We start from the raw sequence: 20804 nt of genomic DNA, 5'->3' as shown, positions 1-20804 counted from the left end.
AAACTTTTTCATTATTATTATATCTATTGTAATGATCTATGATCAGCGATCTTTGATGTTACTATTGTAATTGTTTGGGGGTGCCATGAACCATGCCCACATAAGACAGCAAATTTAATAAATGTTGTGTGTGTTCTGATTATTCCACCAACTGGCAGTTTCCCCATCTCTCTCCCACTCTTTGGGCTTCCCTATTCCCTGAGACAACAGTATTGAAATTAGGCCAATTGACAACCCTACAATGACTGCTAAGCGTTCAAGGGAAAGGAAGAGTTACATGTCTCTCACTTTAAGTCAAAAGCTAGAAATGATTAAGCTTAGCGAGGAAGACATGTCAAATGCTGAGACAGGCCAAAAGCTAGGCCTCTTGCACTAAACAGCCAAGTTGTGAATGCAAAAGGAAAGTTCTTGAAGGAAATTAAAGTGCTACTCCAGTGAACACATAAATGATAAGAAAGCAAAACAGACTTATTGCTGATATGGAGAAACTTTTAGTTGTCTGGATAGAAGATCGAAAAAGCCACAACATTTCATTAAGCCAAAGCATAAACCGAACAGGCCCTAACTCTCTTCAGTTCTGTGAAGGCTGAGAAAAGTTGGAAGCTAGCAGAGGTTGGTTCATGAGGTTTAAGGAAAGAAGCCTTTTCTATAACATAAAAATGCAAGGTGAGGCAAGTGCCGATGAAGAAGCTGCACCAAGTTATCCGGAAGATCTAGTCACGATCATTCATGAATGTGGCTGCACTAAATAACAGGTTACATAACTTTTGGTCATGCTGGTGGTCAGACTGGGTGGGAGGAAACTTTCCAATGGCCTTCTTCCCCCTACTTTTTGTAGTCAGTACTTACGAGAATTTTTTAGCAATATTTTTGTGGGGGATGATGATGATGAAAATTTTAGGGAAAATAATCAGCTTTTAACTAAATTTCTTAGGCTTTGACATTTTATGGTCTTTGTCTTCACTTCTTCCTGGGCCTGTCCTCACTTGAACTTTGGCCGATATTAATTTTGGAGAGATTCTTTTCTGAAGTTTCACCTTCCCCTGTCTTGCCATGTGTCCCCACATTCTGGATCAAGGGCATTCCTGTAAGTAGGAAGATTCCCAAATGTCTTTCTATATAATGTGAGTCCTTTTCTGTCTCTCCACAAGATGGCACACTAAGCACAGGCTCCAGCCTCTTCAACCTCTGGCCCCAAATTACTAGAAAGTCAGATCTTTTCTGAGACTCTTAACACAGCACTGAAAAACCAGAAGACAGGTTCCTCCTAAAAGATCCAGGTAGATGGTATCACATGGTGAAAATAAACCAAGAACTTGCCCAGGACAAACTGCTACAAAGAACAGGAATGGCCAGGAAAGGTCTTCCAAGTCCAGAAGAAGTAGATCAGGGGAACAGATGAGTCTCAGGAATGCAAGGATGATGCAGTTCTAGTACAGATATACGTTCACCGAATTCACAGATCACAAGAAAAAGAACTTCATGATCATGCCAAAAAATAAATTGAAAATATACCAGTCCCATTCATAATTGAACATTAGCAATACAGTGAAGTAGAAAGACTTCTTATAAGAAATAGTATATCCACGCGAAACCATCAGCAAGCATTATACTCTAGTAAAAAGTCAGATGCACTCACGCTAAATTCAAGAACAAGAGAGGAACGTTCCCTCTCAATGCTACCTTCAGCATATTCATAGAAGTCCCTATTGGTACATTAAGACAAGAAAAACAAACTGGAAAGGAAGAGAAAACAGTCATTATTTGCAGAAAATAACCTACTCTATGTTTTGGGGGTGTACCTAATAGACTTAGCTGATGAACTGGATGTGACAGGGACAGGTAAGGAGAGATGAAGAATAATGTCTAGGATTTTGGCTTGAGCCGCCAGTGCTTTCCAAACCTTTAACCGAGATAATGGAAAATGAGATTATGGGGTTAAGAGGAAATATTAGATATTTTGATATATGCTCTAGACTTTAGAGTTTTGGAGCACAGAATTAAGAGAAGATATTAGATAGGCAGTTTAATAGGTGAGTCTAGACTTCAGAGCAGAGGTCAGGCCTGAAAATATAAATTGAGAAGTCATCAGAATATAGATGGTATCCAAAGTTTTAGGACAAATTGAATTGCTTAAGGGGAGAACATTGAGAATGCTGCAGGCCAACATTTTGAGGCAAGCAAATGAGATTGGGAAGGATTAGCCTAGGAGATAAGAGGAAAGCCCAGATTTATTACCTTATCACAGAATTGTGGCAAAGAAACATTGTGGGGAGATGTCAAGAGTCATATGTTGTCGAATGCTGATAGAAAATCATGTAAATTAAGGTGGAAAAGTCACTTTGGATTCTAGCCATACGGAGGCTATTGGTAAGCTTAACGAGGTAGGTGGTGGGTGAGTTAGAAACCCAACTGGGGTGGGTTGAGGGGAATGGAAGGTCAAGAATTTGAGACAACCCAGATTCAAAATGGTTTTGATACATTTTTCTTGGTAAGGAAGCAGAGAAACTGAGGGATAACTGGAAGGATAAAAAAAAAAAAAAAAAAAGGAAAGGGATGGGAGTGGTGGCTCACGCCTGTAATCCTAGCAATTTGGGAGACTGAGGTGAGAGGATTGCTTGAGTCCGGGAGTTTGAGACCAGCCTGTGCAAGAGCAAGACTCCGTCTATACAAAAAATAGAAAAATTAACTGGGTTTTGTGATGTGCACCTGTAGTCCAGCTATTCGGGAGGCTGAGGCAGGAGAATCACTTGAGCCCAGGAGTTTGAGTTGCAGCAAGCTATGATGACACCACTGCACCTTAGCCTGGGCAACAGAGTGAGACTGTCTCAGAAAAAAAAAAAAAAAAAAAAGGAATAGCTTATTTTTCAAGGTGATGAGATACTAGAGGATATTTATATGTAGATACAAATAATCCAGTATAGGAAGAGAAATTATGACTTATGGGTTAGAAATGGGGAGTAAATTAAATTTAATTTTATATGAAATTATAAAGTAGTTTGCAAGGGAAACATATTAGATAGAACATGACTCATAGGTCAGCCTGACAAACTAATTTTCTACCAACTAAATGGGATTTGAGATTTGTTATATGCTTGACTTTTAAGAGACTAATATGTAAAATATACATATTTTTCTTTTAAAAAATATGAATAACTCAGAGATTAGTTTTGTGACAGTAAAATATCTGGGTTTCCCCCCAGTAATATTACCCTACTTATGAATATGTCTTTGGTATCTGGGATGCATCTATCCTGACAAAAGGCTTATTAATTCATGGCCAAATACTCTCTATGGATGAAAAAGTGTTAATTTGACTCGGATAACAGACTGTCTCTCTGCTCTCACCTCACTCAGTTCTGTTTAATTTTAATCAGACACAGGGGCTTTTTTAGTTTTCTTTTTCTTTCTCGTTTTGTTTTTTGTCTGTTCAGCATTTAGATCCTGATTCTGTTTGGGGAACTCCTCGAACAGTCTGAGTCTGAGTGAAAGACAAGGTCCTGCCTCACAGTGCACTAAATAAAAATGACAAATATTCCTTCTCCTCAAGTCTTGTCACTGGAGTTGACTCTGAAGCAGATGACACAAGGAGCACACGTGAAAGCATGGAATTAACTCTGTTGGCGGCACCCAGCGGCCAGTGGCCACAGAAGCATCATAACCAAACTCTTCTTGGGGCATAACTTTTGCTGAATTTATGAACATCCAGATCCCAGTTCCTAGTGTATTCAGACTTGGCTTTCCACACATGCTGTCAGTTTGAGAGCTGTCCAGATCACTGCTAGTAAATTCCTCCCTTATTCAGGGCTTTCTTTTTTGTTTCTTGAAAACCAAGATCCCTGATTGATAGACCAGATATACTCACAACTGTAGCATCCTCAGGACAAGCTAAAGGCCTTTTCCTCTAAGGATCCACCCAATTCTTAGAGTCTATGGAAGCCCAAATAGTACCTGCATTTTCTCCTCTGTATTAGATCCTGCTTGGTTCATGGTAGTCTAAGTCTCGGCCACCTCAACTTGTTTCTAGAATCAGGCAGAAGAAAGGAGAGAAAGGATGGATATGAGAAAACTTATATCTAGAGTATACACACACCTCCAGAAAAATGAAATTCATTCATTTCATCTTTTTTTGTTTGTTTGGTTTGTTTTTTTTTCTTTTTTGATCATTTTTAATTTTTTTCATTTAAAATGTCAAATATCTACAATTTCAATATATTCTATTTATTTTTAGTTTCTTTAATATGTATTACATAACTCATCTATTTTTTTAAATTTCAGAATATTAAGGGGGTACAAATGCTTTGTTTACATAAATTGCCTTTGCACCACCCAAGTCAGAACTACAAGTGTGCCCATCCCCCAGACAGTGCACTCCGCACCCATTAGGTGTGAATATATCCATTCCCTCCTCCCCCCCCACCTGCCCGACACCCGCTGAATGTTACTACCATATGTGCACATAAGTGTTGATCAATTAATACCAATTTGGTGGTGATGAGTACATGTGGTGTTTGTTTTTCCATTCCTATGATACTTCATTTAGAAGAATGGGCTCCAGCTCCATCCAGGATAATAAAATACGTAGTTCATCATTTTTTTATGGCTGAGTAAATACTCCATGGTATACATATACCACATTTTATTAATCCACTCATGTATTGATGGGCCCTTGGGTTGTTTCCACATCTTTGCAATTGTGAATTGTGCTGCTATAAACATTCTAGTGCAGATGTCTTTTTTATAGAATTTTTCCTTTGGGTAGATACCCAGTAGTGGGATTGCTGGATCAAATGGTAGTTCTACTTTTAGCTCTTTGACGTATCTTCATACTACTTTCCATAGAGGTTGTACTAATTTGCAGTCCCACCAGCAGTGTCTGAGTGTTCCCATCTCTCTGCATCCACGCCAACATTTGCTGTTTGGGGACTTTCTGTTAAAAGCCATTCTCACTGGAGTTAGGCAATACCTCATTGTGGTTTTGATTTGCATTTCGCTGATGATTAGAGATGTTGAGCATTTTCTCATATGGTGATGGACATTAGCCTATCTTCTTTGGAAAAGTTTCTGTTCATGTTCTTTGCCCACTTTTTAATGGGGTTGTTTGATTTTTTTCTTGCTGATTTTCCCGAGTTCTATATAGGTTCTAATTATCAGCCCTTTATCGGATGTGTAGCATGCAAATATTTTCTCCCATTCTGTAGGTTGTCTGTTCACCCTAGTGATAGTTTCTTTGGCTGTGGAGAACCTTTTTATAACTAACCAGTGCATTGCACTACAAAGTTCTCTGTATTTGTTGAATAGATAAACCCAGAAAAAACTAGAAAATTGTACAGAATAATGGAGAGAGAGCTGAAATACAGGTCAGGAAATAACACATCCTCTTCCTTTCTCTACTATCTTAAGATACTTTCTGGGCATCATTTTCCTTATTTGTAACATGAAGAGACAAAATAGCTCTAAGTACCTTTCAGCTCAGAAATTCTTTGATTTGGGCATAAATATACCTAAGAGTGAGGATTCAGAACTCTGGTGGTCAAGTTTAAAAAAAATAATTCTTTGGGGAGAAAAAATGGGATTATGTCATTTATTTTTCCCATCCCTCAGCAGAATAAATGTAGATTTTATTAATTACCAGAATTATAAATTCCAATGTGTTCATCTTTGCACATGTGGGGTTGAGTACCTGCCATGGGCTGTATTGCAATGTCTATTGTAAATGTCACTTCTGAGGGACCAAGCAAAGCCATGGTCCCACGGTGTTTCCTAAGGCTACGATTCCTTCTCAGGGTTAAACTCACTGATGCGAATTGCCCAGCTGGGTTTTATTATACTTAAAGCTCTGCTCCCACTTTCCTTTGGGACTTTCTATCATCTACACATCTCTCTCCCCGGCCCTTCTCCCTTCGTCTCCTTTCTCTTTTCCCTAAACTCTCTCCACATAGTCCCACAGTGAGGGCAGCTGACAATAATGAGGCCCCAGGAACTTGTTCAAAGCCTGCTCTAAAACTTTTTAAATTAAACCCTGGAGATTTGAAGAGTTGCAATTAGAGTGCACGGTTTGAAATGAACTTACCTAATCCTGCCGGCTAGCTGGCATAATCTAGTGCCCATGGGCCTGCCGGACTCTGGGTGCTAAAGCCCTGGCAGAGAGGACTATTCCAACCGGTGACCATTCTGCCCCCAAAGTGGCCTGCTTTGAACCATTTAGGAAGTGTCCCAAATTCTCCTCTTGTTGAACAGTTAAGATGTGTTTAATTTTTTACAGTAGAATAGGTTGCTTTAATGAATACCTATGGGGATAAGTCTTTGCATTTGTGAAAGTTCCTCAAAATAGGTTTCCGGAAGTGGAATTACAGCATGAAAATATATTAAGGACTCATTATAGATGCTAGATCCCTTCCCTTTCACTCATTCATACAAACAAATATTTACTGAGCACCTGCTATGTGCCGGTGTGTGGACGGATAAGAGATTTTTCAGACATCAAAGTTCTCAACAACTTTATTTTCCCACGTGCCCTTTATTTTAGGAAGCTCCTAGAGGGGATATGCTCTAGCAATAAGAAAGTAAAGGAGAGAGAAAAATCCAGCATTCAAGAATAAGGGGTCCAACATACTAGAAAGTGAAGGTGGTCTCCGGGACGGTGGTGAAGACAGGTATGCAGTGAGCAAAGACCAAGTAGTCCATGGTGGGGCAGGAATATTAGGGCTGCAGAAGGGATGTCTCCATGACAGTGGTGAAACTGGCACTTTCATTGCCTGATATGTTTAAATGTACTCAGACATTTATACTATTGGCTCAGTGTTCAGGGGTGATGTAGTTATAGCTACATCGAAGCTAAGCAAACAACAAAAGGAGGTAATTATTAACTCCAGGGGAAATAAAAGGTTTACAAGAAAGGAAGCATAATAATTGGTGATAATAGCATAATCTATGGTTCAGCCATGATTAATGCCAACATAGTTATAATCATGTGCATGGTGAATACTGTTCTATACTAAAATTATGATGTAATTATTATAAGGAAAAGGAAATACATGTGTGTTTGTCTTGTATGTGTTTTTGTTGAGCAGCCAAATTCTCATTTGCCACAGTAAAAAGTTGAGAAAGAATACATTTGTTAAACTAAAAAAAAAAAAAAATCAACGAATAATATTAGTAGCTCCAGAATGTTTTTTAAAACAATGTCAGAAGATACAGCTAAAAGAGTTGACATTGAGGAGCAGAAGTCACCATTGGGTAAGGGCAGAGTAGGGGACTGATAATTTTTTCAGTCTTACGTAATTATTTTTAAAATTTTGATAAAAATTAAAAAGCCAACTAAAAAAAGAAGTCTATTTTCTTGCCAGGAGCTTGAGGATGAAATAGGTAAGGTATGTGGTAATATTCATGAAAGAGAATTATAAAGAATTCAGAAAGAAAACCTTTTACCTGAGAAATGTGAGCCCTTTCAAATTATCAGGCCCAGAAAGGCCTTTAAAATGTAATAGTAGTCACATCTCATGACCCCTTGAGCTAAATAATTACCTCTTGCAGCCACTTGCTATGCCGGCTCTAGACAAACTGACGCCAAGTAGCTGTATAATGCCATACACTCCGTAGTTGTTCAACAACGTGTAGCCAATCACTGGCCAATGTTATTGCTGTAAACCAATGAGAATTCCCAGTGAACAACTTTTGTAATCATCCCTTCTCCTGATTTGTCCATTTTCTTTTCAAAAATTTAAGCCTGTCTTTTGTTCTAGGGAGCACTCCCCAAGCAACTTGGGATTTTGTCCTGGGCTGTAGTCCTCAACCTTTGTACTTGACTGAACTCTCTTTAAACTAGATTCTGACCTTTTTGGTTATTTTAGGTTGACATTTGGTGCCCACAAAGAGACCCAAAGCAGACTTCCATTGACTCCTGCTGTTTTGCAGACAGCCAGCACACTGGTACCAGCACAGACTGTTTTTGTCCAACCAACCTCACTAGAGGTTGCAGGAGCCTTTGGTAAGATCCCTCTTGGGTGAGATTCAGGCTTTGTTCAAGCCATCTGACTGTGTGTATGCTCAACGGAGCTAGAATTAAAACTCTACTTTAAGGCTCTAAGGTAGGAATTTCCTTTGTTATTCTCTAAAGATTCTGCTGTTTGCAGATTTGTGATTTTCACCTTCTTCTGAGGTTAAGGTTTTGTTTGTCTTACTCATTAGAGTTTGCAACCTTTTCTCTCATTTAAAATTTGGTCAAGGAAAAGACAGTTTCTCTTTAAAAAGAGAAAATGAATCTTTGTGGCTTAAGCAAAAAAAAAAAAAAAAAAAAAATTATAATTTTTAAAACTGGCCAGATTCTGAAGCTCAGATCCACTGCTGGAAACAGCAGCTGGATTTGTGTTTAATACTTACAGTGCCTCTTCACGCAAACATTTAGAAAACTGGTCACACATAACTCACAATGACTCCAAATTACAATGGTGAAAACACGGTATCCTTGAAATATCTAAACTAGTTTATCTGCATGCTCAATTAGAAAAAAAAAAAGCAGTTCTAGAATAAAATAAGTGGGAGGTCTATTTTCAATGTATTTAGAATCTTCTTCAAAAAGTTCTAATGAAGTCATGTATTTATAAGAGCAAAACAAAAGATTGTCTAAAACAATTCTGAATGGAAAAAGACTGCCAAAGTGGATTTTCAGTCATGTTCCCGACAGGGAACACATGTTTTCTTCTTGGCTCCCTCAGCCTCTATCCATCTATGAGGCAGAGATTTTTAGAATTTACAATACCCACATCTCTTTCTCTCAAAAAGAGGGGTGATCACTCTATAGCTCCCCCCTGTGTGCACATTAATAAATTCGCATGCCATCTTTTCTATTAATCTCCTTTTAGGCGTTGAGTTTTCAGCAAAGTTTCAGAGGGTAAAGGGAAAGCTTTCCCTTGGCCCCTGCGGTCTCAGCGCTGTGAGCAGGGTTCCAAAGCCACTTGCTCAGAGCTGTGGGGAAGGGAACCCAGGACATGACAAGCTGGCAAAGGGTGAGAATGTCTTACCAGCCAGGCTTCTGGTTCCTTTCTGTTGCATCAGGTCAAGCAATTGGTAAAAATCACGATTTTTCCTCTTTTACCTCTGCAAAATTCTAATTAATGAGAAAGAAGGATTTGTGTGTAAAGAGTTGTGGACAGGTTCCTAACACACCTCAAGCTCTGCTCTCTTTAACATTGTGTCACCTGATCTCTTTGGCTTTGAGGGATACTAGGGGTTGCTTTGTACTGTGAGGAAAGTGTGCAAAGACTGGTGCAAAGACTCGCAAGGGAAGGGCTGCAATTTTGGAGGTGGCAATTAGTAACTGTGACTACAAGGGGCCACTCGTTTCTTCATGTGTTTAGATATAAAGGCAGGTTTGAACAACTGGAGGCTGTGAGAGTGCTCATCACTGAGGGGTAAGATTCCACGTGGGATGGGCTGATCACAGAGGGGGCTGATTGGCATTGTGTCACCCACCGGCCTCAGGGGAATGTCTTCGTAGTAAGGTGCATTGTGGAAGCTTATGCAGCCTGGTCTCCGGGCATGTCCTTCTTTTGGGGGACCTGGGATTCAAGGCAAAAGTGAGAGCCTTGATTTTTAAGGATTGATATGTGCTGCCCTCCAGTCATACCTGCTTTTCACATGTTTGGTATTAGGTCCTGGAAACTGCAAATACTTTTTTTGCCCTGTGCACTAAAGAAATCCACCCCAAAGTCATTAATCAAATCAAGAAACAGAAGCTAAGTTTGAAAGACCACCCACTAAACAAAAGCAGTCTCCCAAATACACCTGTGTGGCATTTAGCTGGGTGTTCTGAAACTCTTTATAATAGAAATTTATATCTATAAAGGAAATCTCCATTTGTAAGGGTGTTTGCCTCTGTGCACCTGGAGGACAGGGAAAGATGAGTCACTAGAGTCTTACTATCGGTTTAAATTCACACAGCTAGTCTTACTTTTGTTTAAGGTGCTTTTCCCAGCAGTCTCGTCTTAACTGGTCTTTTATTTACACCCTCCTTTCTTGGTTCTAATTCAGCGCTATGATTTTGAGATGTAAATTTTTTTCTACTTTGTTTCACCTAAGAATCATTCTATTAGAAGTGCAAATTTAGGATTTCCTAGCTAACAATTGCTTAGGACAATGAAATGGGTAATTGGAAAACTTAGAGTATAAAAGGGGGAAATAAAAAACTATTTGAAACTTGAAAATAAAAATTTTTATGAAAGCTATAAATCTGCTTTTGTGTGTCTGTACGTCTGTATGCTTATATGTGTCATATGTGTATGTGATAGTTCACTACCAAAATATATGAAAGAGCTCCAATTAATGGCTTAAAGAAAAAGTAAGCATGTAAATAAAATATTTTGCCAGAAAAATGGAAACTAACTCAAAAGCCTTTTAGCACATGTGACTTTAGTAATCTTTGGTAAAGAAAACTAGTTTAAAATTGTTAGCAAAATAAATTAGAACGTCTTGAGATTGTCAGTATTAAATATAATTCAGACGTTACATACTGGTCAGAATGGTTTAAGATGTTTCTGTTAGATGTTTTATGGTCATAAAACCGTTGCTTCTGTAGTGTTTTTGATACTTTCTTGATTTTTCTGTGAGCTAAAGCTGTAAGAACTGGCTGCCGGGCTCTCCTTAGCCTTGTGCATATCTTACTCTGAGCTTGTCTTTGGTTTTGAGCCCCTGTATTCTGGGGTTTGGACAGGTGACCACGGTGAGGAAAGAAAGAGAATGGGAGCCATTGTAGGAAGTCATAAAAGATTAATGAAACTCTTGTGTGGTCAAAGCTGGTTGAGATTGGATGGACTAGTTTATAAGGTTTTATTAAAATTAGCTTATGAAACAAAAATAATTAGCTTTAGCATCAATAATACACTGATACAAAGATAAAATTTGTTTTTATCTTTTGAAAAATTTGCCATATAGTTCTAATAAGAGTGAAAGGACTTCTCCTGGGAAATCATTGGTATTTTGGCCCTATTTTTCACAGTAAGTAAAACCTTTAAAAGGATTGACAAAGATGATATTGTGTCGTACATGGCAGCTGTCCCCAACCTTTTTGGCACCAGGGACCGGTTTCATGGAAGACAATTTTTTCATGGACTGGGGGTATTGAGGGAGGCAGAGTTCAGGCAGTGATGGAGCAATGGGGAGCAGCTGAGCAATGGGGAGTAGCTGTAAATACAATTGAAACTTGGCTCCCTGGCCCACTGCTCACCTCCTGCTGTGTGGCCCAGTTCCTAACAGGCCCTGTGAACTGTGGCCTGGGGTTGGGGACCGCAGATATATGGAATATAATAGATGTTAACTCATGATTGGTTCTCCTACCTGCTGTAAATGAAATGTATTGTGTTTCTGGGTTTTCCTTTTAGCTGTAAAAACAGTCACTAAAGCATGCAATTTAATCAGTAATTGTTCTTTCAGTTCCTGAAAGTTATAAAAGTTTCTCATGCCTTGAATGCTTTATTTCCTGCCCACCAGAGGAGACAAGTCCTTATAGAATTCTACAATGTTACAAATGCAAATGTTCTTTACAAAAACTAAAACCATCAGCTCCTCTTTAACAAATTGACTTTTTTAAAAGCACCTTAATTACAATTTAATGCTATTCTGTAAAGTGGTACTCTAGGCATAATTTAAATTATTTTTATGAATAAATTTATTAAAAGCTTAACAAAAAGAAATAATAAAAGATTTATGTTTACATTTGGAGTAAACTGCAAAGAAAAAAAGAAGGGAGAGATATATTTTGTTTGCCTCATGCTATCTTTATTGGTTCTTTTGATTTTGGGGAAACTGAGTCTCTTCTCTATCACAGTAAAGTTTTTGCCTTTTGAAATCTTTGAGTTATTACTTTGGCTAAACAAATAACTATTAATATACATTGACCTGTAATCCTATTTTGAACAAGTATTTTAAACCTTTGATATTTGACAAACTTTCCAAAATTAAATTTAAAATTCTAAATTCAGTCTTTTTTGCCTCTAACTAACTTTTTGGATATTAGAGCCCCTAGAATTAAAAGAGAGACATATTAGGCTTATTGGTATGTTAAAATCATATGGGAAACATTGTCAACTAAGAAATGGTATTTAAATTTATTTGAGTTATATTTGTATAAATGTATTATTAATATGTATTCTAAAATTGTATGAGATTCCTAAACTTCTGCTATGTATTTGTATGTCATTAGTAATAACTATGATTATTATGTCAAATTGTCATATGCCACAGAAATAACAAATATTTTTGTCAATTGTGTATTTAACCATAGCTATTCTAAGTCTTTTGTCATCCACAAACAGTATTTTACTATAATTCTTCTCAAAACATGTTTTATAATTGGCTACAGTCTAAAATTTTCCTTTTCTTAAAGGAAATTCATGGAAAGTAGCCTAACAAGTACTCTTGAATACAGATTTCTGATAACTTTGGAGATCATACCATTGTACTTTGTAAAAATCTTCCAGGTCTCAAATTAAAAAGCTGATATTGATGTGTTCATGAGGATTGCTAACCCAACACCAAGAAGAAAAAGAGTCATAATAATTACATGAGAATTAACTAAAAGAGGACTAAAATGATTTTTTTGTTTGAAACATTGCGGACTCTTTTTATATTTTGTTTTCCAGAGTTAAGAAAACTTTTTTTTCTTTTTGAGCCATTTACAGCTTATATAAAATGAGTAAAGTATTCTTTTTTTTTTTTTTTTTTTTTTTGAGACAGAGTCTCACTGTGTTGCCCAGGCTAGAGTGAGTGCCGTGGCGTCAGCCTAGCTCACAGCAACCTCAAACTCCTGAGCTCAAGGGATCCTCCTGCCTCAGCCTCCCAAGTAGCTGGGACTACAGGCATGCACCACCATGCCCGGCTAATTTTTTCTATATATATTTTTAGCTGTCCATATAATTTCTTTCTATTTTTAGTAGAGATGGGGTCTCGCTCTTGCTCAGGCTGGTCTCGAACTCCTGAGCTCCAGTGATCCGCCCACCTCGGCCTCCCAGAGCGCTAGGATTACAGGCGTGAGCCACCGCGCCCGGCCTATGGTAAAGTATTCTTTTGTGAGGAAAATTGAAACATTTGCCTTTCTGTCTACCTGATTTCTCCAAAATTTGTAAATTCTTCATAAGTATTCTTAATTTATGGTAATATAGCTATTAAATATTTGAATAAGTTCAATAAGAATCTGTTTTTCTCTGTACCAGGACACAATTAGAGACACTGGTTATTTTACATAGGCTCTAACTGGAATGACACATTTTCATATATGACCAGACTGCTTCGAGGAATCAAGATTGATTTAGCTGATAAAAAGCCCGTTGGAAAGACTGGCCTGGTACTTTGCCTACACAGTTCCCTTACGAGGTTCCTGACCTTTAAATACATAAAGAATATCACTTTCTGACAGGGTCATGAACCTCAACATATTTTGGGACCTTGATAAGACAGGAATTCACCCAGTTCATACAGGTATTACAGGCACAGTCTAATGGTGAGTACTTGGATTGGCTTCCTAGACTCAAGAGGCTTATAAAAGTCTAATCTGAAATTCCGTATGAAAAAGTTCCAGCAAATCCCGCTTAAACAGAAGCCTATGTGGCCAATCACCACTCTTGTTGCATTTTATGCAAATAATCAGGACAAGTATAGTGTAATACTAAAACTTGTTTTACAAGTAAATTGATGCTACTAAAATTTATCTTTGGTAGCAATGGGGAACTAGAGACAGAAAAATTGTTTCAGAGGAAAACTACAGCACAACTATTATTAGTTTCTATCCCTGACAATTGCTTTTGAGTTTTTAGTATCTGCCTACAATTTGGACTAAATCCTGAATTATTTTCTGGCTACAATATCTCTCTATAGAAGAACCTACATTTAATTTTTTCCAAGATATTTTTAGTTGGCTCCCTAATAGAACAGGGTGGGTTTTTTTAAATTCTGATATACAAATTCTCTTTTTGGTCATAATTCTTAGGTGTTACTTCTGAGAAAACTAAAATCATGGAATTCCAAAGACTAGAGATGATTCAACAGGTGACAGCAGCTATATAGATCAATGACTTGACTGAGGTCTCATTTTTGCCACTCTCTGATGCCATCCCAAACCAGCTTTTGGGTGCTCTTAAAAAAAATCCTCACTGAGATGCCTCCTCCTTCCCCCAGGGATGTGAGACAGGACTATCTGGGAATCAGCCTTCCCAGCAAGGGACACTTTGACACTCGATTTTGATCATCGATGCTTTTAAGAAGAAAGATTTTGATCAAAAGGAGAGAAATGAGAAAGAAAAACCTTTTATCTGAGGAATGTGAGCCCCTTGAAATTATCAAGCCGAGAAAGGCATTTAAAATGTAACAACGGTCCCATCTCACTACCCTTTGAGCTAAATAATTACCTCTTGAAACCACTTGTTATGTGAGCTTTAGACTGACTGTGTCAAGTGGCTATAAAATGCTGTTCACCCTATAGTTCAACATTACATAGCCAATCGCTAACCAATATTATTTCTGTAAACCAATGAGAATTCCTGATGAACAACTTTTTGTAATCATCTCCTCTCATGATTCCTCCTTTTTTTCTTTAAAAACTTAAGCATCTCTTTTGTTCTCGGGGCACTCCCTGAGGCAACTTGGAACGGTGTCCCAGGCTGCAGTCCTCAACCTTTGTGCTTGAATATACTCTCTTTATACTAGATTCTTACTTTTTTATTATTTTAGGTTGACAGAATCATCCAGCCAGCAGCAGGGAGATGTATCCCACAGGACTGTGCCTCCTCCTCCAGCTTTTCCTGGGGAAGAGGACCACCTGCTGCGAAGCCTGCACGAACTGCAAAGGGCAGGAGAACTCCTCACATGAGACGGCAGAAAGGAACTGGGAAGATGCTGCCCTGAAACCAATACTTCTATCATAAAACTTTCTCTCGGTATCTTGGAGTCAGTAACAAGATTAAATTTTAGATTCAAGCATACCTAGACGTCTTCTAAATTCTAGAGATACAACCCTGAGAACATGCACAGAGTCAGCCCTTGGAGAAAGACTATGAACCATGGACTGCTGTCGCTCTTGGTAAATGCACCAGGATAAATTAGAAGATCATAATGATGAAGGATGTTTAGCAAGGACTTGCTCTTTGCTTTGCATTGTACTCACTGCTGCACAGAATTATCATTTCTCTTCTCACTGTAACCCTATAAATTGGGTTATAAATTTATAACCCTATAAGTATAAATTATAGAGAACGTTGGCTGAGCACTCACCCTGTCTCAGGCATTGTGCCAATATTCCATTAAATCTTTATAACAACTCTTTGGCAGAGGTATGATTGCTACGATCCCTATTTTATAGATGGGGAAATTGAGAAATAGAAAAGTTCATAATTTACCCAAACTCTTACAGCTAATAAATGGCCAAGCCTGGATTTAAAGTGTCTAATTCCATAGCCTGTACGTGGAAGTCATCACACACAATACTAGCTTATAGCAATAGATGACAAAAGTGGGCTTAGAAAATTCAAGTAACAAGGCCAAGAGCACACAACCACCGCAGAACAGAACCAGTACTCAAATCCAGCCTTCTCTGAACCCAAGTGCCTCCTATATTGCTACGTCTCACTGCCTCCATAATAGATAATCCAATAGAATAAGAAAAATGAGCCATCCTTTGCCCTGGGCTTAATACTCAGTAATGATGAATACACTGGTCAATGGTATAATCAAGAGTACAGAGATTACCAAGTAAGAATCCCCAAACCATGGCAGTGGGGATGGTAAAATAGGTGACCTGCATTTTCTTAGCCGCCTCTAACGCTAGCACCTGCAGCACAGGGGTATAGAGACTAGATTCTGAAGCCAATTACCTGCCTTCAAATGCCAGCTTTGCTACTTACTAGGTATGTGAACTTGGGCAAATCGCTTTACTCTTCTGGGCTTCAGTTTTCTCATCTGCAAAATGCTCATAACAAGAGAGTTGTTTGAGGATTCAGTGATTTAGTTGTTGTAAGCGAAGAGCTTATAAAACATAGTTCCTGCCACACAGTAAGTGCTAGTGTTGATTGTGACTATTGTGTTTTTATTACTTAAGGACCTCCTGAAGCATGCTCTGCTCCCAACTCTGAAACTAATCCTTGCCGTTAGCTCCCCTGCTCAGCATTGCCAGGCTTGCTTTCATTCTGCTCCACGCTTGGCATCGAAGTCTCAGGAGCCAATGTCCTTATTTTCTACCCCAGACCCACTGGCTTGGATTTCCTACTTCATATTGAGCACTGTGCCCGCTCCTGCCTCAGATTCCCAATGAGTAGGTCCCTAGTAATTGCTCTCACAACTCCTGTTACAAACTACTTCCCCACTTTGACCCTGCGTTGCCTCCCCCGTGTAGGTCAGCTCCGTGGATCCTGCGTGTAGATATAAACTGTAGTGAGCTTTACTCTCTATCCACCTACTCTGGGACCAATCTCTGGATCCGAAGTTTACATTTTAGGTCCTTATCCCCATCAACCTATTGCTCACTCATAGTAGAACTAAAGTTGGTACAGCCCTTTACCGTTTACAAAGCAACTTCCCAAACATTATCTAATTCAACCTTCTCAGCAATCTTTTGAGGTAGGCACTTTTATTGCTCCTAAATATATAAGGAGATTCAGGCAAGATAAATAACTTTACCAAAGTTACAACGAATAAGTAGCAGATATAAAACTAGAGATCAGCTTTTCTGGCTCTAGACACTATTCTTTTCAGAACTCCACACTGCATAAGATGTATAATGTCTGTACAGACTCTTTTTTTTTTAATTTCAGAATATTATGGGGTACAAGCATTTTGGTTACATGAATTTCTTTATACAATTTGAGTTAAAGTTGTAAGTACATCCATAGTGCACAGACTCTTAATACTGGCCTTCCACCACCCAAAGCCCAGTTTTAGAAATTCCCAAGCCTCCATGTACAGCCCTGACCTCCCTCTTAAACCTTTGCACCTGCATGAGCAGCTGTTGTACATGAGCACCTGAGCAGCCACGTGAAGCTCTGTAGGCTCAGCTCTGACCTCGGCATCCTTTCCTGCTCACCAGCTCTCTCTCTCTCTGTGTGGCTCCATTACCATCAATGGTCTCAAATTTTTCCTAGACCCAACGCTAAGGAATAACATTGGACATCCCGCGCACCCTTCCCATCACAGTCAGTTATCCACTGAGGCTGAAGATTCTTTATGTTCTCTCCGGTATGTGCCCTTTGTTTTCTATTCACACACCCTCTGCCCAATTCATGCCCTCATCACTTCACCCTTGAACTATGACCACGTGCTGAGAAGCATCAATCTTCCTTGGATATTAACAGATTTTTCATTTAGAAAAAAAGCAAAGAAGAAATGCTATCTGCTGTCACCTCTTCTCCATTTACATGCACATTAGCTGAGAACCTAAATATGTGATCAAGACACCTGAAATTTTCTTTTTTTTTTTTTTTTTTTTTTTTGAGACAGAGTCTCACTGTGTTGCCCAGGCTAGAGTGAGTGCCGTGGCATCAGCCTAGCTCACAGCAACCTCAAACTCCTGGGCTCAAGCGATCCTCCTGTCTCAGCCTCCCGAGTAGCTGGGACTACAGGCATGAGCCACCATGCCCGGCTAATTTTTTCTATATATATATTTTAGCTGTCCATATAATTTCTTTCTATTTTTAGTAGAGATGGGGTCTCGCTCTTGCTCAGGCTGGTCTCGAACTCCTGAGCTCCAGTGATCCGCCCACCTCGGCCTCCCAGAGTGCTAGGATTACAGGCGTGAGCCACAGCGCCAGGCCCTGAAATTTTCTTAAGCTACTATTTTCAAAATGTATTGGAGCATGGAACACTTTCTTCACTGAAATATCTGCTTGGCAGTGAGGTTCCATAAAACAATTCAGACATTTACCACCTCAACTCCACGTCTCTTTCTGAACTTACCCTCCGTTACTACCCTGTGCAAATCCCTCTTGCCTTTAAATTGACTTCTGAGCAAGTTGGACCAAGTCCTACCTGTGAGTTTGACACCATCATTCTCCAACCTCCCGAGGCCCAAAGAGTGCTCCAGATTGAGCTCACTGCAATGTGGACCATACGTCCCAGACTTTCTACATGGTCCTGGTTTTGTGTAATTTATCCCTCTCAGTAAAGATGATTTAAACGTAGTATGATATGAATTTTTTATTTTAAGGGATTCATTTTTATTTTTTAAAAATGCTTTTATTGAGGTATAACTGACAGATAAAAAATTGCATATACTTAAGGTGTACACCATGATAATGTGATATACATTGTGACGTGATTACCACAATCAAGCTAGTTAACACATCTATCACTTATTGTAAGTAAATTTGCACATTATGAAAAATCCTTATTAAATTACATATCCTGGTTTCCAATTGATGTAGTTGGTTTGCTGTCATTGAGCACACCTGTTTTCATACTGCTGGCTGCAGGCACTATATATAGTATTGCATTGTTAATAGTGTTTTATATCCCTTCCTATCTCTCCTACTAGGTTAGTCTATTTTCTTCTGTACTTATTTATCTCTGAGAGTTAGACTCTTATTAACTTACATTGATTACTTCATTTATTTATTTATTTCAACAGATTTAAGGAGCACAAATGGTTTTTACTACATGGAGGAATTGTGTAGGGGTGAAGTCTGGGCTTTCAGTGTCCCTGTCAGCCTAGTAGTGTACATTGTACCCAATAGGTAATTTTTCATCCCTCTCCCTCTTCTCACCATCCCCCTTCTGAAGCTCAAACATCCGGTAAGTCACTGTGACCATGCATACTCATAGCTTAGCTCTCACTTATAGGTGAAAACATGAGGTATTTGGTTTTTTGTTTCTGAGATACTTCACTTAAGATAATGGCCTCAAAGTTCCATCCAAGTTGCTGCAAAAGATATTACTTCATTCTTTTTTATGGCTGAGTAGTATTCCATGGTGTGTGTGTGTGTGTGTGTGTATGTGTGTGTGTGCGTGCACACGCTCCACATTTTCTTTATCCACCCGTCAGTTCATGGGCACTTAAGCTGATTCCATACCTTTGCAACGTGAATTGTGCTGAGTACAACATCTACGGAAAATAGCATGGAGACTCCTCAAAGAACTAAAAGTAGATCTACCATTCAATCCAGCAATTCCACTACTGCGTATAAACCCAAAGGAAAAGAAGTCATTTTATCAAAAAGACACCTGCACTCTCATGTTTATTGCAGAGCAATTCATAATTGCAAAGACACATTATTATAATGATTCTAAGTTTGCCTATCAGATTAGCTCAAAGACTTTTTTTTTTTTATTTGTTTTTGGTTTTTTTTTTCATCTTATTGTTATGGGGGATACAGAATTGCAGGTTACATACGTTGCCCATGTACCGCCTTTCTCCCCAAGTCAGAGCTCCAGGCGTGTCTGTTCCCCAGATAGTGCGCATTGCACCCATCATGTAGGTATATATCCCTCCATTCCCCACCCCCCCTTCCCGAGTCAGCACCTTCAAGCGTTACCATTCCCCAAAGGGTGCGTAATGCACTCATTGGTAGGCATACACCCATCCCCTCCCCTACCCCCCACCTCAGTCTGATATCCGATTGGTGTCGTTCCAAATGTGTATTTAGGTGATGTTCAGGGAAAACAATTTTCTGGTGAGTACATGTGATGCTTGTTTTTCCATTCTTGGGATACTTCACTTAATATAATGGGTTCCAACTCTCTCCAGGAGAACCATAGAGATGTGGTATCTTCATTATTCCTTATAGCTGAGTAATATTCCATAGTATACATATACCACAGCTTATTAATCCAATCATGTATTGATGGGCATTTGGGTTGTTTCCACATCTTTGCTATTGTGAATTGTGCTGCTATAAACATTCGGGTACATGTGTCTTTGTTACAGAATGACCTTTTTTCCTTTGGGTATATGCCCAATAATGGGATTGCTGGATCGAATGGCAGGTCTACTTGAATCTGTTTAAGATACCTCCATAATGCTTTCCACAGGGGTTGCACTAGTTTGCAGTCCCACCAGCAGTATATGAGTGTTCCTGTCTCTCCACATCCATGCCAACATGTGTTGTTTTGGGTTTTTTTGATAAAGGCCATTCTCACTGGGGTTAAGTGATATCTCATTGTGGTTTTGATTTGCATTTCTCTGATGATTAGGAATGTTGTAGCTCAAAGACTTTAAAATGGCAAAATCCTTTTTCAAAATAAAAATTTCAGCTTTAAAGACCAAGATTGTCTACGAAACAAATACCTTGCTTTAATTTAAGGAATACAGCCTCATCTTTACTGGGCCACAAAACTTAAAGGAAGCCAAAAGCACTAGTATCAAAGCCCTCATTACATTCACTCACAGAGCCCTTTCAGCTTTTAGCTACAGCTCCTTTTTAAAACTCACCTGGCACTCAAATATCATAGTTGAAGGGCAGCATGAATAATTGTACAAAAGCAGAAAATGTGCTAGTGTATTCAGGTGCTTTCATACAAAATAAGCACAAGTACTAAATTATCTGTGCCGTGAAATAATAGGACGTTTTGGAATTGTTTTAAAACATTACAGCAAAACCAAAAAACCAAAGGGAAGTGGGGCAAAGATAGTTTAAACAAGTTTGGTGAGATGCTGATACTTACTGAATTGGATACATGAGGGCTTGGTACACACCTTATTTTTGTGTATGTTTGAAAATTTCTATAATAAAAAGCTGTAAAAATGTGCAGATGGCTGATGCTTAATAAAGAGGGAGGAGGATGATGGTCCAAATGCCTTTCCCATCAGATCTGTGTCTCTACCAGGAACC

At 38.8% G+C, this 20804-nt stretch overlaps 1 protein-coding gene across 1 annotated transcript in view; it reads right to left on the bottom strand.

Annotated features, from left to right (window-relative positions):
- Positions 1 to 20804, bottom strand: part of TMEM139 (transmembrane protein 139) — a 360773-nt gene that overhangs the window by 125451 nt on the left and 214518 nt on the right. The window lies entirely within an intron of this gene.

Source organism: Eulemur rufifrons, chromosome 29, assembly GCF_041146395.1.
Source record: "Eulemur rufifrons isolate Redbay chromosome 29, OSU_ERuf_1, whole genome shotgun sequence".
In the NCBI taxonomy this organism is placed as follows: domain Eukaryota; kingdom Metazoa; phylum Chordata; class Mammalia; order Primates; family Lemuridae; genus Eulemur; species Eulemur rufifrons.
This window is presented reverse-complemented; position numbering and strand designations above follow the sequence as displayed.